A 27,541-nucleotide genomic window follows, 5' to 3' on the forward strand; every position below is an offset into this window, starting at 1 on the left:
GGTGGGACCGATGGCGTCCTGTAAAAAAAAACTAATGCATTTCCCCATAGACCGGTTGGTCGACCGAAAAGCTCTGATAAGATCTCTGGACACACGGCGCGTGCGTGAAGCCGGGCTTCCACTGTGTCGACATGGTTAATTGAAAAAAGGAATGGTTCAAGATAAAACACTTCACCCATCGATCATGAAAAAGGTGTGCAACAGTATACATTTACGTTATAAACCACGTATCGGTATACTTTTGGATTGTTCGTAGTGCGCGAAAAGTCGTCGCATGGGTTCGTTTTCGTTGGTGATGCGGGTCTTGGAAGGTTTCACGATCGATTGGACGCACTTTCGGCAAAGGTTGGATGAATTTTTAGGGAGTGTTTTGACGCACTTTTGACGCAGTTTTGATGTGAGTAAGCTTTCACCCTTCTCTCAACTTTGATGATTAAGAATGGTTGGACGAGTTTTTTTTTTTTATTCTTCTGCTTTAGAGTATTGGCGCGTATACCCACGGAGGGGCGTTGTTTTCTTCTTGGCTTTTCCTTTCTTCTTCATCGCCCTTGTGAGAGAAAAAAAAATTGGCACCGGAAAAAAATCGGTTTCCGGTGAAAAAGGTCCCGGAAAAATGCTCCCCGAGAAACAGCTCCGGAAAATGTTCTTCCGGAAAACACCGTAAGGGAGAAAATGGCTCCGGAAAATGCTGTCCCGAAAAATGTGGCCCAAAAAATGTTGTTCCGGAAACTTAAGTTTAGGGGCATTGTTTTCTTCTTGTCTTTTCCTTTATTCTTCATCGCTCTTGTGAACCCTATGTATTCGCTATTACCGTAAACTTCCGTAATTAGCGTGCTAAAATTACCCCTGTATACCTTAGTACACGTCTATAACACAATTTTTAAGTAGAATGCCATGGCCCATTTACGAGGCCCAACTTTTGTTTGCTAATGCGAAACTTCAGCGATGGTTCAGCGTTTGCGTGTTGAACTCGCATTCTGTTGGACCAGGGTTCGAATCCTAGGCGCACTTGATTTCCTTTGCTTCGTTTTTATTATTTATTTATTTATTTGAAGTGCTCACCAACAGCACAGGGCCTTCTCGGGTGATGCACTGCATACATAGGTACAAAGAATACGAACAGGCAACATACATGGATACAAGGAATACAAAGGAATACATGGATACAAGGAATACAAACAGTACAAATATGGGCCGCGTATAAATCAGAAATTGGTAAATGTGGAAGTGCAGATAGATATATACAAAAGTGTAGTGTTATCGAAAGGAGACGCAAACATTTTTGAACGGTAAAGGCTCGGAAGATGTGCCTGGAGTATGCAAAGGAGAACGTACGAACATGGCAAGGAACGTACGAACACGTACGAAGATAGGCAAGGTAGTGCTGTATGTGAGGAAACACGAGAGCAGGGAGAGAAGTGCAGGAGCGACCTCTCCACAGCATGCGTATTCAAAATATCATACATTTCAGAGAGCGCTTAAACAGTACCAAATCGCTGCAAAAAACGTCTATAGGAGATGGAAACAGATTGTTATAGGTGAGCTGGCACCGGCTGGCTGGTACCAAACTCATTGATCTGTCTACATCAAAGCATCCATGCGGCCGTAGTGGTCTGCTTGGCACTCGCAGATGGACAGAGCTTACGAGGCAAGGGCAGTCGAACTTCGAGTGAATACAATTAAACAGAAAAGCCAGGTCGCGCCTGGAGCGCCTCGCTGATAGCTCATTTAAATTCAGGATCTTCAGAAGCCCACCGTGCTCATATCGGCTCATAGGTGAGTGGCGAGAAAACACGGTTCTAGTAAAGCGCTTCTGAATCCTTTCTAGTCGAAGGGAGGACGAAGGGCTTAAACAATTTCAAATTGCACTAGCAAAGTCGAGCTTGGGCAAAATGAGAGCGCGATACAGTGAAACAAAGCATGAACGGTCGGTGAAATCCCTGGTCGCGCGGGAAATTACGCCAAGCGTACGGAGACAGGAGTTGGTCAGATAGTTCACATGCGCGTTAAAGAGCAGTTTCGCATGCTCTTTAAAGAGCATGCGAAACTGCGCGTTAAAGAGCACTTTCGCATGACTTCGCTGCCGGGCATTTTTCGGGTGGCATTCAAATCCAGCCGACGCCTGACGCCACGTTTTCGCTTAATCTGGCGAAATGCTATCACGCTATCGCAGTAAAAATACAGCAAGAACATCTTGAACCTGCCAGTCCATATCAGCGAGCACTGCTTGACCAAAGTCTGAAATAATTTTCAAAAAAATAAAAAGGAGACAGAAACAAAGCTTTGTATAAATCGTTTGTACAATGTGTATTCAAAAAGTCCCTGGAAAGGCTTCTAGTTTCTAGCCCATCTAGTTTCAGCCTGGAGCCGCCCCTATGATCGCGCGTGCAGAACTCAAAACGAGCCTTAAACCGAAATCGATATTGTTTCCCTAACGCGAAAAAATACGCAAACGGGAAACAGGGAAAACAACTAAAACGCGAAGAGGATTGATAACTGCCCGTATAATAAGCGAAAAATACCGCGCCCACGCTACAGCCTCACTCACATTCGTCGATATAGAAACCGATGATGGAAAGCCAGCTGACTAGCTCGGGGAAGAAAATAGGGAATGTAGGGAAAATACGACGCTTTCTCGCCGATGTGTCGGGAAGAAAACTCGGCAAGGTGGGCGTTTTCGCTGCGGTTCATACTCCGTTTCTTCCTTTATTTGCTTCGCAGACCGGTTTTCGTATCCCTAGTTTGTCGCTGCCTTCTTTCTATTGGTGGAGGGCATAAACAACGTTGAGAAGGCTCGATAAAGATTAATCACTCGCCATTTCCCTGCGAGAGTGTCGACGCTCGCCCTCCTAGTGCTCCGGTGAGAGCCGAGGCGCTTGCTTCTAATGATGGGTGCTTGCGAAAGAAACACTTAGAGCCCTTTCGTTTGATGGTGGCCGGCTGAAAAGACGGGAGTTCTCGGGATGGCAGCCGCGCGCAAAGAAAGAAAGGATACGGTGAAGGGTAGGGCGCGGGAATAAGTTTTCCCGACAAAAAGTTTGTTGCTCTTCGGCTTTGCGATGTGGCTCTTCGGGCTTGTTCGTGTTTATCCGCGAAGTCGTGCGAATTTGTGTCAAGAAAATATTTTATTAAAGTGGCACAGCTAAAAATTTTGTTCGAAGGAAAGGGGGGGCGTCCTTCGAGTACTCTGGCGTTACATAATAACGAATGAAGGGCTCGTTGAACGAATACATAAAGGAAAACCAACAGTTTCGCGCAGTAAGGAAAGTGCATGAGGAAGTGGTTTGATTATTTTAACACGAAAGGGTTCTATTCCCGGATACACGAAGACTTCGCTAACGTCATATTCGTCACGGAAGTGACGCCTGTACAACGAAGCAAGCGGCCTGCAAAGGGTGCACCCCTGCACATAGGGTCTTCTTGCGGTGGAGCAACCTTTGGTACTAAGGAGTACGTTATACTTAGGGTTGTTCGTTTTCGGGTTTTATATTTTAACACGCACGTGTTTTATGCCGGGATACAGCAAGATTTCTCTTACGCTATATCCGTCACGGAAATGACGCCAGTACACCTTTGCCGAAGCGACCCGCCAACAGGACGTCGCTCGTCAAGCACACCCACGAGACAGCCGCCGACACGCAAATCATGCTCAGCTGCAGATGTCGCTGCACATTTCCCTTTCGTGTTTGACTGATTCCTGCGACAGAGGAATCAACCACAGTTTTTTTTTCAATCATTTATTGAAATGTTAGAAAAAAAAGTGGGTAAAACATTCTTTCAGAGTACCTTATTTATGGACTTCAGACAGTGGCGTAGCCAGAAATATTGTTCGGGGGGCGTATCTTCCGCCTTTAAAAAAAAACAAAATGAAAGAGAGCCTGCGTCCGAATACTTTGCTAGCCATTTTCCTGCTTTAACAAAGCTGAATTTTTTCGTGCAATGTAATAACTACTAAAAAATACAAGATCATACCATTGGTGTCAACAACCCGTCTCTCTTCGTATTTATGTTTTTGCATTTTGTTGCATCAATGCGGTGTCTATATAGACCCAAATGAGGGGAAGGGGGAGATGCAGCCTCCAAAAAATTTCGGGGTTTTTTTTCTTACCGAAACAACTCCCCTGGCTACGTCACTGCCTTCAGACTACGCTCCGGATACCTTACCAGGTCGGCTACCTGCTCGGCAATATTCTTTGCCACTTTTGGGGTACAAATCTTTATAGCCAGAGCCACTTCCTTATTATTTCTTGAGAAATACAGGTGCCCGGCCGAAAGTTTGGAGTAAATTTTATTACGTCTTGTGCAGTGATATTTTTTACCATAAATACCGGTTGCCAAGAGCTGTATACATCGTTAGAGACACACAGACACACGCACGCAAGCACGCACGGAGAGAAAAAAAGAGAGAGATGGCAGAAGTCTAGCTGGCCAACGAAATGCCAGGTGAAGTAGTTTGGCTATTTTTCGAAGAACACCAGTTTTGGATATGCAAGACAAAAACGTGAAGGGTAACACGCGCCCAAAGTGAAGACGAGACCCACGACCTCTGGATTACATACGCGATGCCTTAGCAACTCGGTCACCTGGGCGGCTGTACAACGCACGAGTGATGGTGATTATGAGAAGACACGCGATTTCAGGACGCGCCGCGCCGCGCTTCGCACTCACAGCGGTGCCTTATCCAGTGGCAGAGCGGAGGAGGGGAAGAAAATCCTACGGAAAGGCCGAGAGGTTATCCAGGCTTACAGCCCTACTTGCTACCTGGTACTGGGGAAGGGGTGTTCAGGGGATGAAAGAGAGGGTGTGCGAAAAAGAGGGGATAGAAGCGGGGCCACGCACACACTTTAGTCCCTTTGTGGGCGCTATAGTCTTTCATCCAAGCGTGTGTACTTCATGAAACGTAGAATAGCTTTTGTTACCATCGGCGAAGTTTTTTTTTAGGGGTCGATGTCCTAGAATAGTTTCTACTTTGAACGGTTCAGAGCAGTCATAAGAGAATCAAGACGAAAGGGTGCCGCCCACAGCAACTGCATATCTGTTCGGCCATTGGACACTAGTACTTCTCATGAACGACACTATCAAAAGTGCTTCGGTATCCTCGTAAATTTTAAGATGTCGCCTCTGGGGTTACGAAGTGATGGAGACATTGGCTGAAATATAAGAAAGAAATCGGTAAAGAAGAAACCATGCCAGCAGCACGTCGTTGAATTTCTCTGACATATTCTAAAAATTGAGACGTTCACGTTACGCTGCGTTCGATATCCACAGGGAACTGTCTAGGAGATGATTGGAGTTAAAAACATAACCGTGGGTATATGGGACTGAGGTCGCGAAGTTGAGAGGGTATTATATATACTGGGCGGCAAATTAGGGTTCGGAAAAGACTCGGAAGTGCCACAGAACCATAAAAAAAAACCGAAATTTTGGGAAAGCTAAGTTAATACCTTTCTTGGGAAACTACAGGATTATGCTCCCTGGCTTAAGTTTTAGTGGGCTTGTGTTTAACGTCATTTTTTATGCGCTTCCCTTTTATATTAATTGTTTCGTTTTTTCGCTGTCCAGGTTTCTGCGCCGTGTAATCGGCTTCCGGATTAGCACACATGACCGATTTATTGTGGCTTAATCCTCTCTGATTATTCGTTACCGCCGCACTGCGCACCTCCTGCAGCGCTAACGAAACCATCTGAAATTGGATGGAACGCTTGCACAGTTACTGGGTATAAATCCGTCGGACTTCCGGGATTTTTTTTCCCTCTTACTTTCCTGTTGGTGGTTGAGTACATTTTAGCGAGTTATTGTGGGCAACGATTGAAGTTGTTCACGTGGCTGGGTGCGAGCACAAAGAAAGACATAGGTTGAAACAGTCTCTTCGCTTAGATGGAGATGAGAAACTAGAAAATATTCGACCCTGCATATATATATATATATATATATAATCGAAAGGCGTGGGTTCGGTCCCCACTCTGGGCGCGTGTTTTTCCTTTCTTTCTTTCTTCTGTATAATTAAAAAAAATGTTTACTTAATTAACTGTAGTGAAAAAAAAGAGCCTAACCACACCCCTATGCCTCCTTTGGCGTTGTAGACTGCTGACCTATCTTTCTGTATTTCCTCAATGAGCCCCTCATTGCCTTACTATATATATATATATATATATATATATATATATATATATATATATATATATATATATATTGAGAGACGGCGTTTCGCAAAAAGACCTTTATTCGATCGCGTCCTTCCCAGTGACCAATGTACACTGAATGGGCGAATCTGTTGAACTACTATATATATATATATATATATATTACAAATGAAGTTTACTGCCGTTTCTACTGGAGGACCAGCCTTCGCCCTTCATGGAAGTAACGTACAACCTAGAAACACGGAAGGTTTTATAGATGCGGCAGGTGTTCTACAGTGCACCACCTATAAAAATGTCCGTGTTTATAAGTTGTACATTACTTCAATGAAGGCTGGTCCTACAGTAGAAACGTCTGTCAACATAAGTTTTTTAAATGTTTTCTCGTGTGTCTCTATCTTTACTTACAAACGATATATATATATATATATATATATATATATATATATATATATATATATATATATATATATATATATATATATATATATATATATATATATATATATAGTCGACAACCGAAGAAAGCTCGGGAAGTGCGCGTCAAATAAGATTTGTGAAAGTCGTACCCACGTGAGGAGACACAAAAAACGAAGTTTACTACTTACTTTTCGGCCAATGGACTCGTGCCTTCGTCAGCAAGTCAAATTGCCGAATATTAGGTAGTAAACTTTGTCATTTTACCCTACTGCCCGACTTTCACTCATCAAATTTCTGCGGTTGTGCAAAACGACGCCCCATGCTGCACATCACTGCCTGCTATTAGCCATATTTTCACTGCGCAGTGCGCATGCGTATGGATCAGAAACGTGCACATTCCCGCTCTTTTCTCCACTCTCCGCAGTTGCTTCGTTTCTGTTACTTGGCTGCATTCCCTCCACAGTTCTGTAGCATGTTTTAGGAATTAATACAGTGGTATGACCGGTTATAATTACATCTCTAAGTGCCAATGTAAACGGAACTACATTACGTACTAATTGTAACGGTGAAGAAAATATATACTTACTGTAGTGTGAGGGGCGTAGTATGGGCTCCATGCGCCCCATACTACGCTGAAGTACTGCAGGGCCAGATTCGTGTCCAGGCAGCGTGCCGTGGAACTATATTCCCGCGAAGTCAGCCCTGTGTTACAATCATGCGCTTTGCGGTAAACAGCCCGCACCGCACGTGCGCCTAGCTGGCCTAGCAACCCTGCAGCGCTGTTTTCGAAAACCCCACTGGTAAGAAATCCCTAGTTCAAAAACACGTGGCGTGACCTTTTCCGTGACGGCACGCTCCCGCTTTCATGATCGCACGCTAAATTAGCACCACCTGTATGCATTGGCCAAGCTCGGGAGTTCTAAGGGCGGGGAAGGAGAGGCAACTGGGTTCGCACGCCACATGGGCGAGAGAACTTCGCCACCTGTCGCGTCTGCGTTTACCGCCATCGCCGACGGGGAAGGCTCTGCCTTCTTTTGCCTCGCTGGATTTCTTAGCCGCGCTGAGAGCGAGCCAGCCTTACGGAGACGAGCGAAGGCAATCGAGTGTGCTGTTGTCGAGGGTGCGGAAGAGGAGTGGCGGTTGTGGGTTGTTTAGCTGGCTTGTGGATTGGAGGGCGTTCTTAGCCAGACGAGTCCTTTTCCCTCTACCTTCTTTTGTAGACGTCACAAACGTGGCTGGTTGAGTGCGCCGAAAGCCAGGTCAAGTCAATCCAAGCAAGGATAACAAATCCTTCGCCTCGGCTGGGAACGCTCTCCCTATTGTGCGAAGCCGGAACACGGGTGGCTTTTCTTCGGTCCTGGTCGTGCACAGAGCGATTGAGTGAGTGTTGTGGTTGACGCCTCTTTCGGTGTCAAGGATTTACAGAGAAGAGTGCCCGTTGTCGCGTGATGTTGAGTCATTTATGTTATCACCATCAGGAGGTCGGTCGTTGTCCTTGTTGCTACGAGGTCAGTTGGCATTTTGCACACTGTTCTTTAAGTTGCGATGTGGACATACTGGTTGCCTTACATTTTTTATGTTTTTCGTTGTTGTTGGTACTGGTGTAACGGCTGAGTCCTTTTTTCTCGTCTTCCATACCCATTAGCCATCGCTGGACTGTGAGCGAGCTACTTGTGGTGATGTTAGGACAAGACTCGCGGCGAAAATTTTGGAAACAGTCTTGACATAATTTTCTTAGTATTAGTGGTTGAAAAATATAATTCCAGCATCTATCACTTAAGCCAGCTGGGTGAAAACCTAGGCCGTTTTGTGTGGTAGTTCCTCAGTGAGAACACACTCTGACAGCAGTCTTTATCACTTTCGCAATGTTTTAAAGAAGTGTCTTCTACTCCGAAATTTTTACTTCTTCCACTGTAGAGGCAACTTTCCGCTGGTCGACGCAATTGTACATATAAACAGGGAATGAATGGAGGGGCCGAGTCGTCACTTTGCGTTCTTAGGGTACAGTTAAGCCGTCGCTTGCGTACTTGTCACTTGTAGTAGCGCTTGGGGTCACATAATTTCACGCACTTTCGCTTTGTAGCCGCTGTGAAGAGCTTGAGCACTCGCTGTCTGTAAAGGAAGGCATTACTATCCCGAGCTTTTAAACGTCTCACTCGAGCTGTGTGTCTCCAACTGCTGAAGCCCACAGAATATGTGAAGGTCTCGGTGGACTTTCGCTATAAAACTCTCGCTGGAGGAGGCGTCTTTCCAATGTTCTTGGTCCTTGTGCCTTAAGCGTCAATGGTCGATGGCGTGGTAAAGATTGCACTGAACTTTTCTGTTAGGCCTATCCTTCTGGTGTGCTTGAAAGCGAAGCTTTCTGAAAATGTCCTTTATTTTATCTTCAGGTCTACTTATAAAGATCATCCGTTTTTGCGGAAGGTCGTCAAGGCACTCTTAAGTCCACTTATTCTGCTTTTGGCTGCCTTCCTTCCCATCCTGCCTTCAACTTGAAGATGACACTTGATATTATTTGCATGTTTCGAAGTTTTCGAGAACCTTAGAAGGGTTTTCATCAGGGTATTGATTTTTCGTCTTGCCTGGTGAGGGTTGAAGAGGCACGTTGGAGATATCCCAGTAAGTACTGTTCGCGAATGAAATCCTCGTCTGTCCGAGCAGGGCATGGCGTTCGGAAGCTGTGTCCCCGGCGGGCTTTGGGCGGCGGCCAGGAGGCGATCGTCAATCGGTACGGCATTGCTTCGCGAATTTTTCGAACCGTCGGCGACAGCGAGGGGTTCCGGGTTCGAACACCGCCCGTCTCTTCCGGTGGATCGAAGACAAAGGTGAGCCAAAATAGGGCGGGAAACGCAGTTTCCGTTGAAGCACTGCTCGGCTGACGAACTCTGAAATACGTACTATCCAAGCCGAAAAATACGGCAAAAAAATTCTGTAGTTTGTCGTATTTTCGCGTGCCGTACTGTCGTCTTGTCGTATTCTTGTCGCGTCGTGATTGAGATGTTCTGTCGTGTGTGGTGTTCCTGTCCTGATTTGGATGTGTTCCGTCGCGCCGAATTCCTGTCTTGTCGTGATCCTGCTGCTCCATCAGCAGTTACACATGGTTTGAATATTATGGCCCATTGTGAAGAGTAGCGTAAATGGGAGTTCTGTTGTTACTACAGGAATGTTTGTCGTTGAGAAAATTGACTTTGTCGTTACGACAGATACGACAGAAATGTGTGTTGTTACAACAGATGGCTTTGTCGTAAAGCAGGACTTCTGTTGTCACAACAAAGTTTTTTGTCGTACGACAAAAAATCTTGTTAGATTTTTGCGGTATTCCAGTTGTGATTTTAGACTGCGTATAAAGCAGTTGAGCGTCCATTTCACGAAATTCTGATTTAACGAAGTTCCCAATTTAACGAATGGATTCGGAATGCCCGCGCTGCTACTTACTGGCTTTCTATCCGAAAAAGGGTAGGAGAGGAAGGCACAATCTCAACTGAAACAGCGCTGGGAGCTACGCACTCTAAAATGGATACTCAGCTCGGGACGCAGAAGAAAGTACCTGTTGCACGTCGATTCAACGACACACAGATTTTACGAATTTTGTAATTAACCAATAAATTCGAACTACCCCCGCAGTTGCCCGTTGGTATAATGCTTTCTAGCTGAAACGGGGTTGGAAGGGCAGTGCTCAACCCAAGCACTGCTTGCATTTAGAAACCCTAAAATAGGTACTGAACTGAGGACACGAAAGAAACTACAGTTGGTCATCTATTTTACGAAACCAGGATTTCGCAATTTTCTCAAATTAACGAAGAAATTCGCATTTTTTTCGTATCTCCATTTTACGAGGTTTAACGGAATGTTTTGAGACTTTTTCGGGGAATTTTGGGTATTTTTGAAACAGTACGTGTTATCTCTTAACAGTGGGCGCGGTAAATTTTGTGTCTATAAGGGATGTATTTTATTAACATTCAGCTAGTCTGGAAGCAATGGGCGGTATGTACTGTGCCACAATTGCCTTGTCCCGAGATATCTTTCTAGTATTACAGCCAGCTCAGTTTACAAGCCGTACTTTTCGCTATATGAGATTTTAAATGGTACCATATAATAGAGCTGACAAACAACTTGGATCAAGCAGCAACAAAAAAGTAGTCTGCTTCTGTAGAACCAAAAGCGTGACCTTTTATTCTCTCGCCAAAATTCGGCGCCGAACAATGTCGTCCTCTATTTTTTCTGTGCAACTTCAAGAAATTTTCGTTGTTTCACCAAGTGTCACAAGGAACAGCAACGAGAAAAGAACGTTTACGTCCGGACTTCGAAAGCCTGGCGAAGAGCTAATAAATCTTCCGGTTTCTTATTTCCACAGGATCCGCGTTCCTTCGTTCTTTTTTGTTCTCGATGAAAAACGTTCCGCATATTGTCTTTCGGGGCCTTCGTAGCGCGTAATTTGACCAGAGGTTAGGTTTAAGAATCCGAGAAAACCTAAATGTCACCCATCGCGCACCTGTGTCAAGTACACGCCACCTTAGTGAACAAAAACAAATGGCGTTGATGTTCGGAACATTGCAATTTTCAAGAGTAGCGGCCTCACGACGCGACCCTGAGGGATACCTTTATTAAAAATTTTTCTCCTTCTGTTCCTTCAACTATCACACGCACGCCGTTAAACCTCACCTGCTTACGTCAACTCTAAGCTTGTCGCGGGAGCTGAACCGAACAATCGCCTGCAGCCAGGAACAAAGGTAGGGGCATTGAAAAATGCAGTGCCTTTGTGGCAGCCCGTTCGGGGTTAAGCAAGTGAAGCAGGCGGCTTAATTTAGGTTGCTCCCAGGCTCAAACACGACCGCGCTGTGGACCATTGTTTACCGCCCTCCATGGCGAGTTGCTGGCTCAAAGCGCTCCGTATGGTGCCCCACGTGTCATATGTCGTGCATCCGTAATAGACCGGAGCGGGGGATGTTGCAAAGGGCAAGGGATGACAAAGCCGCTTGCATGGCATTGCAGCTTCGTAGTATCCTGACCTGGTCCGTTTCATATGGGCGGGGAAGCTCTTTGTATCCCTGTTTATTGCGCGTTCGGGCGCAGGCTTATCGAACGACCAGAGGGGCTTCGGCTTGTCACTGCGTCAACTGCTTGTGGTTTAGCCGATGTAAAATTTGTGCCTTCTGTTGGGGGGATATTGGCAGCATTCTTTTTCATTCTATAATGTTTTAAAGCTTTACCTGGAAGGTTAACGTGTAGTTGGATTTTGCTGTAACTACACCGAAGGATTAAATGGCACGAAGCAAGCTTCGTGTGTATTGAATGATATCTATGTGCGAAGAATAAAAATTATGAACGAATACCAACGTGAGTTCTCCTCGCAAAGCGATTGAGGAAAATGGGAAGTCGCTGTGCGGGCAACAAAATCTTTACAGCTAAGGCAACGACAAGTTGGTGCGAAAATAAAAACAGTAAAGATAACTTCGGAAAGATGAAGTTAAGCCATAGTGGCTTCTAAAAAGCAAGAAGGAGGGGAGGACTTTTTGGAGTTGGTGATTTTTAACGTGAAATAACGGTATAACCAGCAGCACTTTTAATGAGAAACTGCATATAAAGTACTGCTGGTCCAATGGTGTTGTCCCAGGAACGATGGTCCCTGGAACTGTTGAACGGTGGTCCAAGGAAATGTTTAACTGTGGTCCCAGGAACAGTGGTCCCAGGAACTGCGGTTTCTGGAACTGTGGAACGGTTGTCCCAGGAACTGTGGTCCCGGGCACTGTTGAACTGTGGTCCCAGGAGCAGTGGTCCCATGAACTGGGGTCTCAGGAACGGTGGTCCCTGGAACTATGGAATGGTGGTCCCTGGAACTGTGATACGGTGGTCCCGGGCACCGTTGAACTGCGGTCCCAGAAACTGTGGATTCCGGAATGGTTTTCAGGAACGGTGGTCCCTGGAACTGTGGAACGGTAGTCCCAGGAACTGTTAAACTGTGGTCACAGGAACTGTGGTACCGGGAACTGTTGCCGCGATGTTGCCAAAGCTCTGGCTTCGCCGGAGCAATGTTGCCGCCCTGGAATGCTTCACTGGTCGCTTTTATTATTGATAGTTGGAATGCAGCCATAATCTCAAATGTGCAGTTCTTTTAATGGCATAAGCCAATACAACAAAATCAAAATTACCCCAGCATCAGTTTAGGCGAGCGAGGGTAGCATGGCGCCGGCATAATTTCTGCCTCCCTCTCTCCCTTTTTCGTTCCTTTCCTCTTTACTTCCTGCCTTCATTTTTCTTTCTTTCCTTCCTGTTTTATTTATTACATTCATTTTTCCTTCTTCCTTTCTTCCTTTCTTTCTTTCTGCTCTCCTTCCTGCCTTTTTATTTCTTTGTTTCCTTCATTTTCCTTCTTTCTTTCATCCTGCCCTTTTCTTTTTTTCTTTCCTTCCTTTTGCTTTCTTTTTTCCTTCCTTTGTTCTTTCCTTCATTCCTAATTACCCAGTTAATTATATTCAGTTCGCGCTAAACACGACCTATTTCTCATTCCACTATGACATCTTAATTGTCGCTAAGTTGTACGCCGCCTCCGTGGCTCCTTCAAAGAACCCCCGGTGCTGCCGATTAATCCACATATTTCCTCAAACGACGTCTCTCAGAGAGCCCCCGATTGGTTAAGCTCCAGTTTCAAATGGAGTCCACGAGCGCAGGATGTCGATGACGTGAAAAGTGCCCGAGGCCCACGTGTCGCGAACTTTCACCGCTAATTAGGCATAACTTGAGCTGCTCTGTACAACACTCGCCTCGCGCGCCGACTCTATCGGCACGTGCCCCGCGCGAGAGCAGTGGTGACGGCTTTCGGAGACTTAATTCTGCTCCACGCGCCCCCGCAAAGCCAAAGCAAAGATTACGGACGCCTTTCTATCCTAAACCCTATCAGATCAAGGAGGTCACAACATTCACGGAAACACTGTTGCGCTACTCGCCAGCACTTAATTCGTGTCGGCGGAGGAGGCCGGTCGACTTCCAAGCGGCAGGGGAGCAGGTGGTCGTGTGGAGACCAAAAAGATGCCGAAGGAAGAGGGAAACGACGATGGCTGAGGGAGAGGGACGCGCAAGGAAGGTTACGTCACATGCTGCTTTGTGGGTGTGTGTTTGGTCATTTGTTTGTTTACACATGTTCTGGCGCAAAGGAGGGTAAAATGTTGCGCTCGGCAACTAACCCGCCGCAGTTGTGCTGGTTAGCCCAAGGACATTGCGGGTGCACCCGCCGCGGTGGCTCAGTGGCTAAGGCGTTGCGCTGCTGAGCACGAGGTCGCGGGTTCGATTCCCGGCCGCGGTGGCCGCTTTTCTGATGGAGGAGAAAAGCAAAAACGCCCGTGTGTACGAGATTTCGGCGCACGTTAAAGATCCCCAGGTGGTCAAAATTAATCCGGAGCCCTCCACTACGGCGCGCCTCATCGCCTGCGTTGCGTCGGCGCGTTAAACCCCACAATCATCAATCATTGCGGGTGCGATTTCTGGACGCGGCGACCGCTTTTCAGGTGGAGGCGAAAAGCGAAAACGCCCGTATGTTCGATATTTCGGCGCATGTTTAAGACCCCCAGATGGTCGAAATTTATCCGGAGCCTCATCGCCTGTGGAGCGTCGGCGCGTTAAACTCCACAATCAATCAATCAATCAATCAATCAATCAATCAATCAATCAATCAATCAATCAATCAATCAATCAATCAATCAATCAATCAATCAATCAGGCGCTCGACAACTGGAGCAGTTGCCAGTTGGGGCTGCAAGGAGAGAGAGTGAGAGGGAGAGAGAGAAATGGTCTTTAGTGGTACTGGTGGGGTTAGCCTGGCAAAGCGTATAACTTGCTACAACAGATGTATAAGGAGAAATGAAATTTATGAAGTGATGATGATGGCTATGATGATGATGATGATGCAGCCTCAGCGAATACTTTGAAAAAGTGGCGTGTTGCTGTGGACGCTGTGGCTGTTAGGACCCACTGCGCTCCGTAATTTGAAATCAGTCTCAATAAATGGGCGTGCCGCTGCCTCTGACACTGTCCTTGATAGGTTTCCACGCTTCACGTGTTACCGTGACGGCGGAGGGCGATATACGCGCAGCTGGTCGGACATCACATGATAGTCGTGGCGGCAGTCGCCCTACCATAGAGTTGAGGGGGTGGTTGAGTGGTGGCGCGTGGCTGTGAACGCCGTGGTTTCTGCAGAAATAAAGCAATGGGTGGACTCATTCAATTTCCCTCGGAGGGGCCGAACGGTCCTATTCGTACCGGCTTGTGCTGTCAACGAGTTGACTGGAGCTGTCAAGGAACTTTTCCTGCCCTTCCAAGCTCCTTAGCAGCAGCTGACTGCAGTGGTAGCCTTCATTGTTACGCGTAGCTGTTTACAGTGCCATTGGTATGTCACACTGGCTGTGGACCATTTCGTGGACTTTTCGAAAAGTAAATAGTAATAACCAAGTCACAGGCCAAGTCGTAGACCAAGTCGTAGATAATAACCAAGTCGTAGACTGTGCTTCCTTGCCATATCCTGGATCGACTGATCCGCGTGGATGCCTGCAAAACTTAAAATTTTTTCTCACCGCTAGTTTGGTAAGGCTGCAATAAAATACCCCGTGATGTGTACTATTCCGCTGGTGAACGCACGCGATTATAAACGGACGTTTCTAAACGCACACAACGCAGGGATTTTCATTCGTGGACTGGGTCGGTGCGTTTATTGTACGTGCGATCCTGCCCTTTTCATCGACAACCACCCAGTACCCAATGTCGCGTCACTGAATACTCGGACTAAACATCTCTAAGAAGGGTAGCGGCTCCAGCACCATCCCCCAACTACAGCGGACGCTCACCCAACTCACTCAACTCGTCCGCTGTGTTGCCCACCGTCGGTTCGGCCTTCAAGAACACGATGCGGTTCGCATCATTCAGGCATTACTGACCAGCCGCCTTATGTACGGGACCCCATACCTGGCCATCAAACCTGCGTAGCGAGACAAGCTCAACGTGATCATTCCCCAAGCTTATAAGACCGCGGTCGCCCTTCCGCCCACTACATCCACCCGCAAGTTGCTCCAATTAGGAATCCACAACACCTGGGAACCACTTCTTGAAGCGCGCAAGGTGTCATAGCAACGAGGCCTTCTCCTTACATATACGGGGCGCTGCACTCTGCAACGCTTGGGTTATGCCACTCCCCCACCCGACGACTGCCCGGTTGGCATACCGCCTAATATCCGGAATCGAATCACGGTGGCTTCTATCCCCAGAAATGTGCATCCGGAATACAACGTCGCCCGCCGAGCCATTCGTGCGGCCGGGTTGCACCGGCTACAGTCCACTAGCTCCATCACTCGGTGCACGGATGCTGCCCGTTACTCCACCCAGCGAGCTTACGCCGTTGCCGTTGTCGACCACCGCTTTCAACAACTTTCAGGAGCCACTATTTGCACCACCACTGCCACAACGGCTGAAGAAGCAGCCATTGCACTAGCAGCCACTACAGCCAAAGACTACGTCACCGTACTTAGTGACTCGCAAGAAGCATGCCTCCGGTATCTTCGGGGCCGAATTCCTCCCACAGCTCTCCACATCCTTCAGGCTGATTCCAAACTGCCCGACATCCAACTCATCTGGGCACGGCCACTCTGACCTCCCCGGAAAGGATGCGGCCCACGCCGCTGCCTGCGAGTATGCACGTCAGGACGTCTTCGACCTGCAGCCTCCTTGCCCAGATACCCCCCTCTCACCCCCTTGATCTCCTCACCCACTACCGCCTCAGCCGCCGTAGATATCCTCCCCCTCACCCTCGCCTCAGTCGTCACGAAGCCACTACCCTCCGAAGGCTACAAACTAACTCTTACCCCCACCATACCCTCCTCCACAAAATGTACCCTACCCTATACAACACGACCTGTGCCTACTGCCCATCCCCTGGTACCCTATACCACCTGCTCCGGGAATGTCAGAAATCCCAGTCTTTATCTCCAATCCCCAACCCTACTTACGAGCAGTGGGTGGACCGGCTGACCAGCTCGAACCTTGCGGTGTAACAAGAAGTCGTCGCTAGAGCGCGGGTAGCCAGTCAGGACCAGGGCATCCCGGACTAAGGACGCCCCTCACAGGGCTGGTGCCCATGCCATCTAGCACAAAATTTGCTTGTTTTCATTAAACGATTATTTATCTCTCTCTCTCTCTCTCTCTCATTCGTGGAGGTGTAATTATTATTTGAGCGCATTGAAAGTTCAGGTCGATGTTGCTCTGTTCACGCTTAGTTTGCCGCTGGAAGTTAACACAAGAAACCCTCGTTATAACGATGTTGCCAAAACAGCAAACTGGATTCGGTAAAGTGATATTAAGTGTGAATGCACTTCTTAAGCGACCCTGAATCACGCGTCCACCGCCGTCCGTCCGTCCGCACCACATACCCACTTAGGGCGATTGGCCAAGAAGAGTTTTTAAGTGCGAAAGCGACCCCACCACATACCCACTTAGGGCGATTGGCCAAGAAGAGTTCCTTCGCATCACCCGTGCATTCGCACTTCCCCATGCTCCCCTTCGGGGAAATGCGGGTGAATTTTTTTCGTTATAAGAGCAGATATGTTATTTGATTGGTTGATTGTAGTGTTTAACGCGACGACGCAACGCAGGCGATGAGGCGTGCCGTAGTGGAGGGCTCCGGATTAATTTTGACCACCTGGGGATCTTTATCGTGCGCCGAAATCTCGTACACACGGGCGTTTTTGCTTTTCGCCTCCATCAGAAAAGCGGCCGCCGCGGCCGGGAATCGAACCCACGACCTCGTGCTCAGCAGCGCAACGCCTTAGCCACTGAGCCACCGCGGCGGGTTTTCTGAGCATGTGTTCGCGCCAAAACTTGGTCCTGCATGACCACTGACATGGTCGCTGAATGGTGGAAGACCGACAATTGGAGCGTCGTGCGCCTGGTGTGTGCCGTGTGGCTTTTGGTTGACCTCCAGTCACGGTCTTTCGCTACCCGCTCGGCACGTTGCTCGTACGTGTTCTGGGCTCGCGTGGGATGACGAGCGTCGGCACGCCGGTGCATCCCCGCCGCAATGTTCTCCTCGGTTGGAAGATACTTTTGGTGACACAGGGGGCGGCAGCTGGCGGTGGCCCTGGGAAACACACGGACATGCGCACACAGGGCCGCCGTCAGGTGGCGCCACCAGTACCTCAGCGGTGCGTTTTTAACACTGGCAGTAGTATATTACGTTCGAAAAATTATGCATTCACATATTTGTTTATAAATAAACACTGCAAATATCACTTACGTATTGATGTTTTGCTTCAAATACGTGTAATGTTATGTTTTTATTCTACAATGTTGACAAGCATGAACATTGCCACCAGACTTAGATTTTAAGAAATGGCTTTACCGATATACATGTCTCGTTCAACAACTGCCTTAACTTCATCCGGACGACTGAATGGAGGGACAGACAGACAGACAGACAGACAGACAGACAGAGAAAGCAAAATTTACGCCTCCAAGTAGCCCTAAAAAGACATGTCGTCTTTGAAAGAGATTTCGTTTTATAACGAGGGTTCACTGAGCATTCCTTCACCCCGTTCTAATATCGATAATCTGCATGCCCACTCGGAAATCCCCCGCACGTTTTAAATTTATTCATCAAGGTGGAAATCCATGTTAACCGAAGCGAACGTGGCGGTCAAACGCTGCGAGATGCAGGTACGTAAGCGCCCCCCAAGCGTAGTTGACATTTCGCTGGAATAGTGTGGGGAAGAAAGCACTTTCACCTTCAATTGTTCCGAGCCCACCTCTTTTGGTGGGAGCCAGCGATGCCTAAAACATTGCTCTAACCTTTGGCGTTAATTATAGGCCGGCACACTGCGGGCAGCTGGTGTACGGAATGGATAATTACGGGACCGCGTGGCGTTAGCGGCATAAAGGCCATCATCGCTGTTGAAAACCGCGGCGGAACCACGAAATCATTTCGATAGGCAGATATATATATACCGGCACACCACTCTAATGGTCGTGTACTGAAAATCTTCCGAAAGCAGGAACTTAGGAAGCAGTAGTTGGAGCGGGGTGACGTCAAGCATTACTTGAGGGCGGACGTTTTTTTTGTCTTTCTTATATTGAAAGCTTTAAATGGGTCATTAGGCGAAAAAGCTGGCATCCAGCGTCCGTAACATGGTGAAGAAGAAGAAGAAGAAGAAGAAGAAGAAGAAGAAGAAGAAGAAGAAGAAGAAGAAGAAGAAGAAGAAGAGAAAGGAAAAGAAGGAGAAAAAGAAGAAGAAGAGAAAGGAAAAGAAGAAAAAGAAAAATGAAAAGAAGAAGAAGAAGGAAAGAAGAAGAAAGAAGAAGAAAAAGAAAAAGATAAAGATAAATAGAAAGAAAAACAAAAAGAAGAAGAAAAAGAAAAATGAAAAGAAGAAGAAGAAGAAAAGAAAAAGAAAAAAAAAGAAGGAAAAGAAGAAGAAGAAGGAGAAGAAGAACAACAAAAACAAAAACAACAACAACAAGAGAATGCCGGGGAGAGAACTAACTTTTATTGCAATAGAACCAGTTTGCCTTCTGAGGTGGTGGCGCCTTTAGTCCAAGGCACCGAGTCTTGTGCCGTGCCCGAGCCCGAGTGATCAGCTCAAGCTGGCCGCTCAGTTCCGAGCTGGTCAGCGTGACATTCGGTAGTTCGGGAGACGGGTTGGGAATTGTAGGGACGGATGGGATGTTTTGGCAGGCCCATGTGATGTCGTAGAGAGATCTGTATTCACAGAGGCATTGAGGGCGTTTGTTTGAGGCGAATTCACTCGCGTAGATGGCGTGTAATAATAGGCTTATATGCGAGCACGTGTTAGTGTACAGACGTCGCCAGATTGAGACGTCGCTGAGTGCTGTGTGTTGGTGTGGGAGTTTTGGCGTGACAGATGGTAGTGCTGTAGAATATCGCGGTACTGTGGTGGGATGGATTGCGGCGCTTCTTGCTGTGGTTGATGCGGCGCTTGGTCGGCATATGCTCGAGCGCCAGCCTCTGCTAGCTGATATCCGCCTAAACCATACAGGGCTCGAAGAGCTACAAGGTGACATGCTTGTTTGTGAGTATTCTACGAGCTGTGGTGAGCTATGCGGCCTCTACGAAAGTTAAAGTATGCAGCTTATTAATCTATTATTACTGTAATTCTTCGTTAATCCGCAGGGGCTTTAAAGGAGCCATGAAGAGAAAATACAACTTTGTTTAATTTGAAACAACTAGGATTCAGTATCTCACTCAGCTCCATTACAGTCACAAAAGATGTTTTTTTAACGAAAAAAAAAGCAAGAAGTATTTAAAAACTTCCAAATTTTGCGCCACAGTGACGTGTTTTGAGCAAGAATGACGTCATACGGGCCAACGATAAAACATAATTTCCAGTGCGTTAACTGCACGTTAGCATTCAAGTGATGCTGTTAAATGGAACTAGAGGCCCCATTACAGACGTCCAGTCATGTGTCATCGCGACAGGTCAGTTAGGCGGCCGCCAATCGCACAAACAAGGTTCCGTGACGTCATAGAAAAGTTGCGGGCAATTGTCTCGGTGGTCGTGACTGCTTGACACGTTTTCATTAATATCTCCGTTATTTGTTCGAAGATTGCGATGGTATTGGTATCATTGTTATCGGGACTAAGCAGACTTTCTAATAAACCCAACTTGTATTTTGTCTTCATGGCTCCTTTAACAATGGCCGATGCGATGGCCGCTTCCTTTTCTTAGAATGGAATTGGTGTTCTGATCGTGGGAGGTGCAAGTTTTGCGACGTCGCTGTTGCTCGCACTCGCAACCACAGATGCAAAACGGTTCTTTCAGAAGCGCCCTTATAACGATGCCTTCCACAGCACGAGGCGTTCCATAGCGGGATCGTAAACTATCGACAGGTGGTCGTCCGAATCAGTGCACTGCTGATGGAGAGTGCGGAACAACGGCGCCGAATGAGAGAATAGCCAAGCGTCAATATTCACCACTGTCGTCATCTTTCACATTTGAGTGCTGCAGGAACGAGCAGCGCCGCGACTCGTACGAGACAGATCTAAGCCATTCGAAAGCGTTAAGGCGGGTCGGAAAGCGTGGTGTCCTATGCGGCAAGATCAAGAAGCCCTTCGACAACACTAAGCGGATGCAAGGCGTCTCGGGAGTTTAAACCGACATTGATGTTTTCGCATTCACAACCCATAAGAAGTGTTTAGGTATCCTCGGACCTTTCTTGCTGGGCTTTAGTTGGAGACCGAAATGGATCCTGTGCTTAGCGCATTATACCGCGCTCGTTGACGTCAGCATGACACTTTGTGTACGCTTTGACTCCTTTTCCTTGTTAGGCGCTCTGCGCTTCCTGGGCCCCATTCGCTCAATTTTTCTTTGCTTTTCCTTAACTTTATTTCGAGTTTTTTCCTTGCACTAACATTGCGTGCCATTTTTATTTAACTTTTTTTTCTTCTCTATTGCTGCTTTCCCGATCTCTCACATTCACTCCACTGCATTGTAATCATCCCCACTGGCGTAGCAAGCACTGCCGCTAGCAGAGCTGACCTCTCCAGCCCACATTAAAGAGTTCTCTCTCTCTCTCTCTCTCTCTCTCTCTCTCTCTCTCTCTCTCTCTCTCTCTCCTTAAAAGGCGCCCTGCAGTGCATTTACTTTTGATTATTCGTAAAACTCGAACTTGATTTTCAGAATTAAGGTTGAAAGTTCTTGATGCGTACATTTTAGTGCACAGTTAGTGTCAAGCACTCAACGCTGTCCGCCCCATTTTCTAGCAAAGTATGTGTGTGCTTGTTTCTCGACAGGTTTGGTTGTATGCCGTGGATGCAACACAAGGAATTATAGCTGACGGGTAATTTACGGTCCTTCAAAGGAATCAGAAAAGGCCAACAAGTCCAATTCTTGGAGTCAATTTTTGGTGGGTGACTTTACTGAGAGAGCTCGCGCCGACTGGTGAATAAAGTACAGGGAAAGGAAGTGCAACTATATATATATATATACCTCCCAGTCGAAAAAGATGATACAGAGAATTTTTGTAGTGTTTGCCGTATTTTCGCGTGTCTTACTGTCGTCTGGTCGTATTCTTGTCCTTTCGCGATTCTGATGTTGTGTCGTGTTTCATATTCCTGTCCTGATTTTGATGTTCAGTCGTGCCGAATTCCTGTTGCACCTGGTTTGATTGTTATTGTCCATTGTGAAGAGTAGCGTAAATGGCAGTTCTGTTGCGACTACAGCAATGTTTGTCGTTGAAAAAAAAATTGACTTTGTCGTTTCGACAGAAATGTGTGTCGTAACAACATATGGCTTTGTCGTAACAACGTGACTTCTGTTGTCACAACAGAGTTTTTTGTCGTACTACAGGAATTCTTGTTACGTTTTTGCGGTATACCTGTTGTGATTTTAGACTGAGCTGGGTGACGTTTTACATCTGTCCCTGCTTTAAACTGACAACTTGGTTTGCGGACGTTGCTCAGAGGAGGAACAAACTGCTGAAAATTGTGCTGAACTGACTGATATCAATATTTTATGAACGAGCCGCTAATTAGCCTTATAAATCTTTGCCATGGCCGCTATAGAGAATAAAAAATAAAAAGCGCAATTAAGGCGTCCCGGACAGAAGATGAGTCGCAACGTCTCAATGGAAATGCCAGACATTTTGCGCGTTTTGATCTTTGAGATGTCCCGCCGCTCCGCATGCCCCTAATGCGACCGTTACCTGTCCCTTAAAAAAAAAAAGCTCGCGCTGTGCGCTGATTGCGATGTCTTCGTTTTGTAACGCACCAGATTTGGCGTTAATCACAGCGACTGGACTGAATTCTCACTAATGACACGAACTTAAAGCTACGCAGTCCGCCATGCACAGCCATGAGAAAGGTCAGCTTGTTCGGAAGGACAAAGACGCGACGACTTTGAAATTGGAACAGATAAAAATACGCTCGAAGAAAATGAAGACGACGTTCTCAAGCGAGATTAGTGAGAAAAGCCGAAGTAATCTGCATCTTTCATGCCTTGGGCACGGATAGTGCCACTGTCTTCGTCAGCTACTGTGCCTTGTTAATATTTCTTATTGCTCTCCTATAAACATAACCAATTAGGACAGCGGGTAATTAAAGCATGCGCATTCTAAAGAACTGTCGGGTGTGTCTACCGCTTGTCTCTGTAATTGTCTGACAAGGAAATAGAATATTCCGACTGTGCTGGACTTGATAATCACTCAACATTTATCAGTGCTTGCTAAGTCAATTCTTACGTTTGCTTCTCCTCTAATGCCTCTGCACGCGTCGCTTGATTGTTTTGCAATTACGCGTAGCTTTAAATAAAAATCTATAGCTGGGGGCCAAATTTCGCCCTGTCTTGTCCTTAGCTACGCATTAACAATTAATCAACAACTCTGGTGACTGCACTTCTGCGCTAATTTTTCGTTTCATTTCGTGATTGCGATTCTCCTACTGTAACCCGTCCGCTGACACCTGATGTCATTGATTTATTTTGTGGTGCTTTTTTCTCACTCGTATGGCCTCCAAATATTTGAGTGACTTAAGTGCACCACATGACTTAAGCGACTTAAGTGCAACATGTGACTGAAGTGTCTTAAGTGCACCACGTGACTTAAGTGACTTAAGTGCACCGCGTGATTTAAGTGACTTAAGTGCACGAGGTCTTAAGAGCACCACGTTCCTTGTTTCCAAACGCCGTGGCTGCGACTCAAAATCTTCCAATGCCGCTCCGAGAACAAGATTTATCGGGGCACGCTTTCGTGCATTGAAGTGGAAAGCCTGGTGATGAAAGTTTATTTATTTATTTATTTATTTATTTATTTATTTATTTATGAGTACCCTCAGGGCCTTTACGGCGTTATAGAGGGGGTGGGTACAGTGCATGAAAACAGGTAACAGTGTAAACGTACAGGCAGTATGTAAACACAAGCATATTTCCAGAAACCAGGTTACTGCATTACATGTACAGAAAGTGCATTCTTGAATGATGCCGGATCTTCAATGGACACAATGTGGTGGGGAAGGTGGTTCCATTCCTCAGATGGTTTGGGGAGAAATGAATCGGAGAATGCGTTGGTGAGGCCAGCTGGAACGACAACCTTGAACGGATGGTCAATGCGGGATGATATGTACGTGGTCCGTGAGAAAAGGTCGCGTCTCATAGGTGGGTTATGGAAATAGATTTTGTGAAACAGAGAAAGTCGTGAAATTTTTATGCGATTGTGCAAACTTGGTCGAACCAGGTAGGGACACTGAAGTAAATTTCTCAGGCTCCCGTTTTTGGTTGCACTGAGTAGACTGGCTCAAATGAACACACTTTTCATCGTTTATCCGGGCGATAAGGCGGTATTTATTTGATAAAGTCTCGTATTCTATAACGCCTTGTATTAAGACATTATATTTTCGTCTCCTTCTTTATTAGATGCAGAGCATCTGATTCACTCGCCTTGTCCCTCCGGCGTTGTCGTCGTTGTCGGCGTTGTCCACCCCTCTGCCATTCTCCTCGCCGCGCGAGCTGCGCTCTCCGCCGCTCACCCCCTCTCCTCTCCGATAACGAACACTCTCTCGCGAGGGGCATTGGATTGGATTGGATTGGATTTGATTTGATTGGATTGGATTGGATTGGATTGGATTGGATTGGCTTGGCTTGGCTTGGCTTGGCTTGGATTCGGTTGGATTGGATTAAGGTGGATTGTGTTGGATTGTGTTGCGTCATAGCCGCGGCAGACGCGCTGGGGCCGGCGCATGTGCAGTACTCTCTCTTCCGCGGTTTCCTCTCCTTCGGGCGCGCTGCGCATATAACCGGTGTGCCGTTCTCCGGCGAAGCAACATCCACGCTTGGCTCAAACACCTAGAGTCCACGCCGCTTTAGAAGTACGCCAACGTCGTCATCGACTGGGACCGGCTTACGCAGTCCCCTCAACGTTATGCGCGCTATAAAACGCGTTCCCTTCGCCGCTCCGCCTATGCGTCGCATCTACACAGGGGTTCCCGCGAGAGGAGGTGGGAGTTTTTCCTTTCTTCGTTATTTGGGGCAAAATACCACAACAGGCGAACATGCGACGCACGCCGCAGCTACCCTAGAATCAGACACAGTAAAATAATTTGCACCGTTTTTTATAACACCCTTACATCCTATCCACAAATAACCAGAAACACCCTTTGAGAGGGTGTATCTGGTTATTTAAACATCTCTTTAAAACACCCTGTTCAAATACCCTTTTTCTGGTTTTAAAACACCCTTAAAGAGTGTTTTAAAAGGGTGTTTTCTGTATTTTTTCTAGGCTGTAAGGGTGTTATAAACAACAAAACACCTTAAAGGGTGTTTTATTTTGTTTACTTGCTAGGGTGTTACAGGCAGTCGTGTACACCCTTACGGGTGTAAATCATTTTAAAGTGTAGTTTTGCGTGAGTGGGATGCACCTATTTTACTTATTTGCCGACACGTTCACGTGTCACGGGGCACGGACTGCTTTAACTTTTGTTTCGTCACTGGAAACGTACGTGCGGGGCTGGGGCTCCATTTTTTATTGACGGAGTGGAACCTCATTGGATTTTTACTGTGGAGACCCGGATTCGCATCTCATCCGATCACACATGCGTGTCTGTTTACTCCTTACCCGGCGGCCCATTTTTTGACCCGAAAGCAACAACAGCGACTACCGCGACGGTTTTTGGCAGATAGGGAAAGCAAGGATTTTCGGCTTAAAAAGAACGGAGGAGGGAATAGACTTGGGATAGAAAAAAAATATTAGAATAGAGCAGAATAGAGTAGAGTAGAGCAGAAAATCGTAGAGTAGAGTAGAATAGTGTAGAATAGAATACAACAGAATAGAATGAAACAAAAAAGTTGGCTCTAATCCACGCTGTGAAGGTGGTTGAAAAGCAAAGCTTTAAACGACAACCACAACAATGGCCGAAGCGACAGCATTTTAATTCACACACGTGGCTCTACAAAGAATTGTCCGCGTATCTGCTCCTTTCGTTGCAAATGCCACCAAAAGACGGTAGTCTTTATCGGCTTTTGCGAAGTAAATGCCTCCCTTCGCTTTCCCGCTCACCTCTCATGTTGTTCCTCTTGCGTCGCGCTCCTCCGAAGGTAAAGACGCCAAAGGTTTGCTTAAATCATTTTAAATTTCCCGCCTTCCACTGCTCCAAACCGGGTGTGTCGATGCGAACGCTGCCGTACGGCGAAGACGCGCGTTAATCGAGGCGCCCTACTTCAACGTTTATAGAACCGCGTTTCCCTACTCCACGTGCGTTGCAAGCAGAACGTGGAACCTATCTATTGGAACCTTGCGTAACTGTTGCCGGTTGATTACCGGACATAGACGGGTAGATTTAGCTGTGACTATATAAGACTATGGCGCACGCATTGTGTTGGTTTGGCCGGGTGGCTGAATAGAGTCACAGACAGACGGACAGACAATCAGACAGACAGACAGACATACAGACAGACCAAAATTTCTGGGTTTAAGTAGCCCAAGAAAGACTATCATCTTTAAAAGTGAAACCAGAATTTGTTTCAGCCGTTACCTGGTATTCGCGGGGGCGGTATCCCGAACGCAGCAGCGTCGGGCACGGCCAGGCCAGAGCGGCGGACGCCTACGCACGGCCGGGATAGAGCGGCGGACGCCGCCGCTCTATCCCGGCCGTGCGTAGGCGGGAAGAAAACGGAGAGGAGCGTCTTTCGAAGGGTGAGACACCGGAACCTAGCCATCCTGATGTGCTAGCTCGGGGCTGCACCACCGCGCGACACAAGCGCACACACCGAAACTATTCGGCTTGTGAGCTTATTCCCATCTATACCGATTTAAACTAGTCAGTTTCGTAAGTTTAAGAACCGCGAGAAAGCTAAGGATACTTTTATATAGCTCTTTATCAGAACCACTTGCTAATTTCGCCTTTTGGAATACCTCTTAAAACACAACCGAACTGGTATTCACCAATATAGGAGTCCCATTCGTGGAAGGCAGTGCGCAAAAGGTAGCGTTTCTCTAGCGGCCAGATGTATGTGGCCTCTACATTTCGTTTTTCCGCCCTGCAAACGAATGCTTAACGTATCTTTGCCGTACTCTCACTTAATTCCTTCGGATTTGGGTTATTCCGCAGTCTAAATGCTGTCGAAAAAGTTAATCAAGACTAGCGAAGAAAGCGCGCAATGGACGCGAAGCAGCGCCAAAACTGGCCCAAAACAACTGTCACTAAAGCAGACGACAAAGCCGTCTCGCCGACCCGCCGGCCGGTGCGAGCAGTCACCCGCGTGCGGGGAACGCTGGGTAATAGCGCCCTATCGCCGCGCCATCTACACTGTGCTCCATGCGTGAAAAGCGCCCTCCCCATCGCCAAAAGCGTTGGGAGTTTTTTGTCCCGCTCGCCACGAAAGAACCGTTGGCAGGTAGGCGTAGAAAGCTTTGCTTTAAGATAATAGGATAGAGAAGGAATGAAGAATAGGCATATATTTCTTTTTTGTTGTTGCCATTGTTCAGTGATTCCTATGGTGGAACCCGAGTCGGGGATTCCAGCCTATCACGAAGCGTCTTGCCGAGATAGTGAAAAGACAAAGAAAAAAGAATCGGCCTCCATAATAGCGGGGAGAGGTTGGTGGGTGCCGCCTACTCGTGATACCATTTCCCGTTCCTACTGACATATAGTACGAATGCTTATTTTTTTTTGTTCCTAGTTTTTCTGGGTAAGAAGCTTCATTGGTGCTCCTCAGGCGGCTCCTGGACAAGATAATGATTGGACCGAATATTATTGTGGCGTGCATGAAAAAGAGGGCGTGCTAATTCCCGTTATTCGAGTGGAAGGTGAATAAGGATACAAACAAATGGGGATAGAGTGGTTAGGGTGATTTAAAAAAGCTGTGTCTAGCGTGTTGTGCGACGGTACTGTAAGCACTCCATTAGAGTGACGTCTTTCGGCGTCTTGATGAAAAAATGCCGCGTCTGGCACTACTCCGCCCTTCATTAACGTAACGTAACGTAAACTACCCTCACCTAACCTA

At 47.0% G+C, this 27,541-nt stretch overlaps 1 protein-coding gene across 5 annotated transcripts in view; it reads left to right on the forward strand.

Moving 5' to 3' along the window:
• Positions 1 to 27,541, forward strand: part of LOC144138220 (BAI1-associated protein 3-like) — a 500,259-nt gene that overhangs the window by 170,121 nt on the left and 302,597 nt on the right. The window lies entirely within an intron of this gene.

Source organism: Haemaphysalis longicornis, unplaced genomic scaffold, assembly GCF_048455015.1.
Source record: "Haemaphysalis longicornis isolate Haplotype H1 unplaced genomic scaffold, Haemaphysalis longicornis Haplotype H1 scaffold_5, whole genome shotgun sequence".
In the NCBI taxonomy this organism is placed as follows: domain Eukaryota; kingdom Metazoa; phylum Arthropoda; class Arachnida; order Ixodida; family Ixodidae; genus Haemaphysalis; species Haemaphysalis longicornis.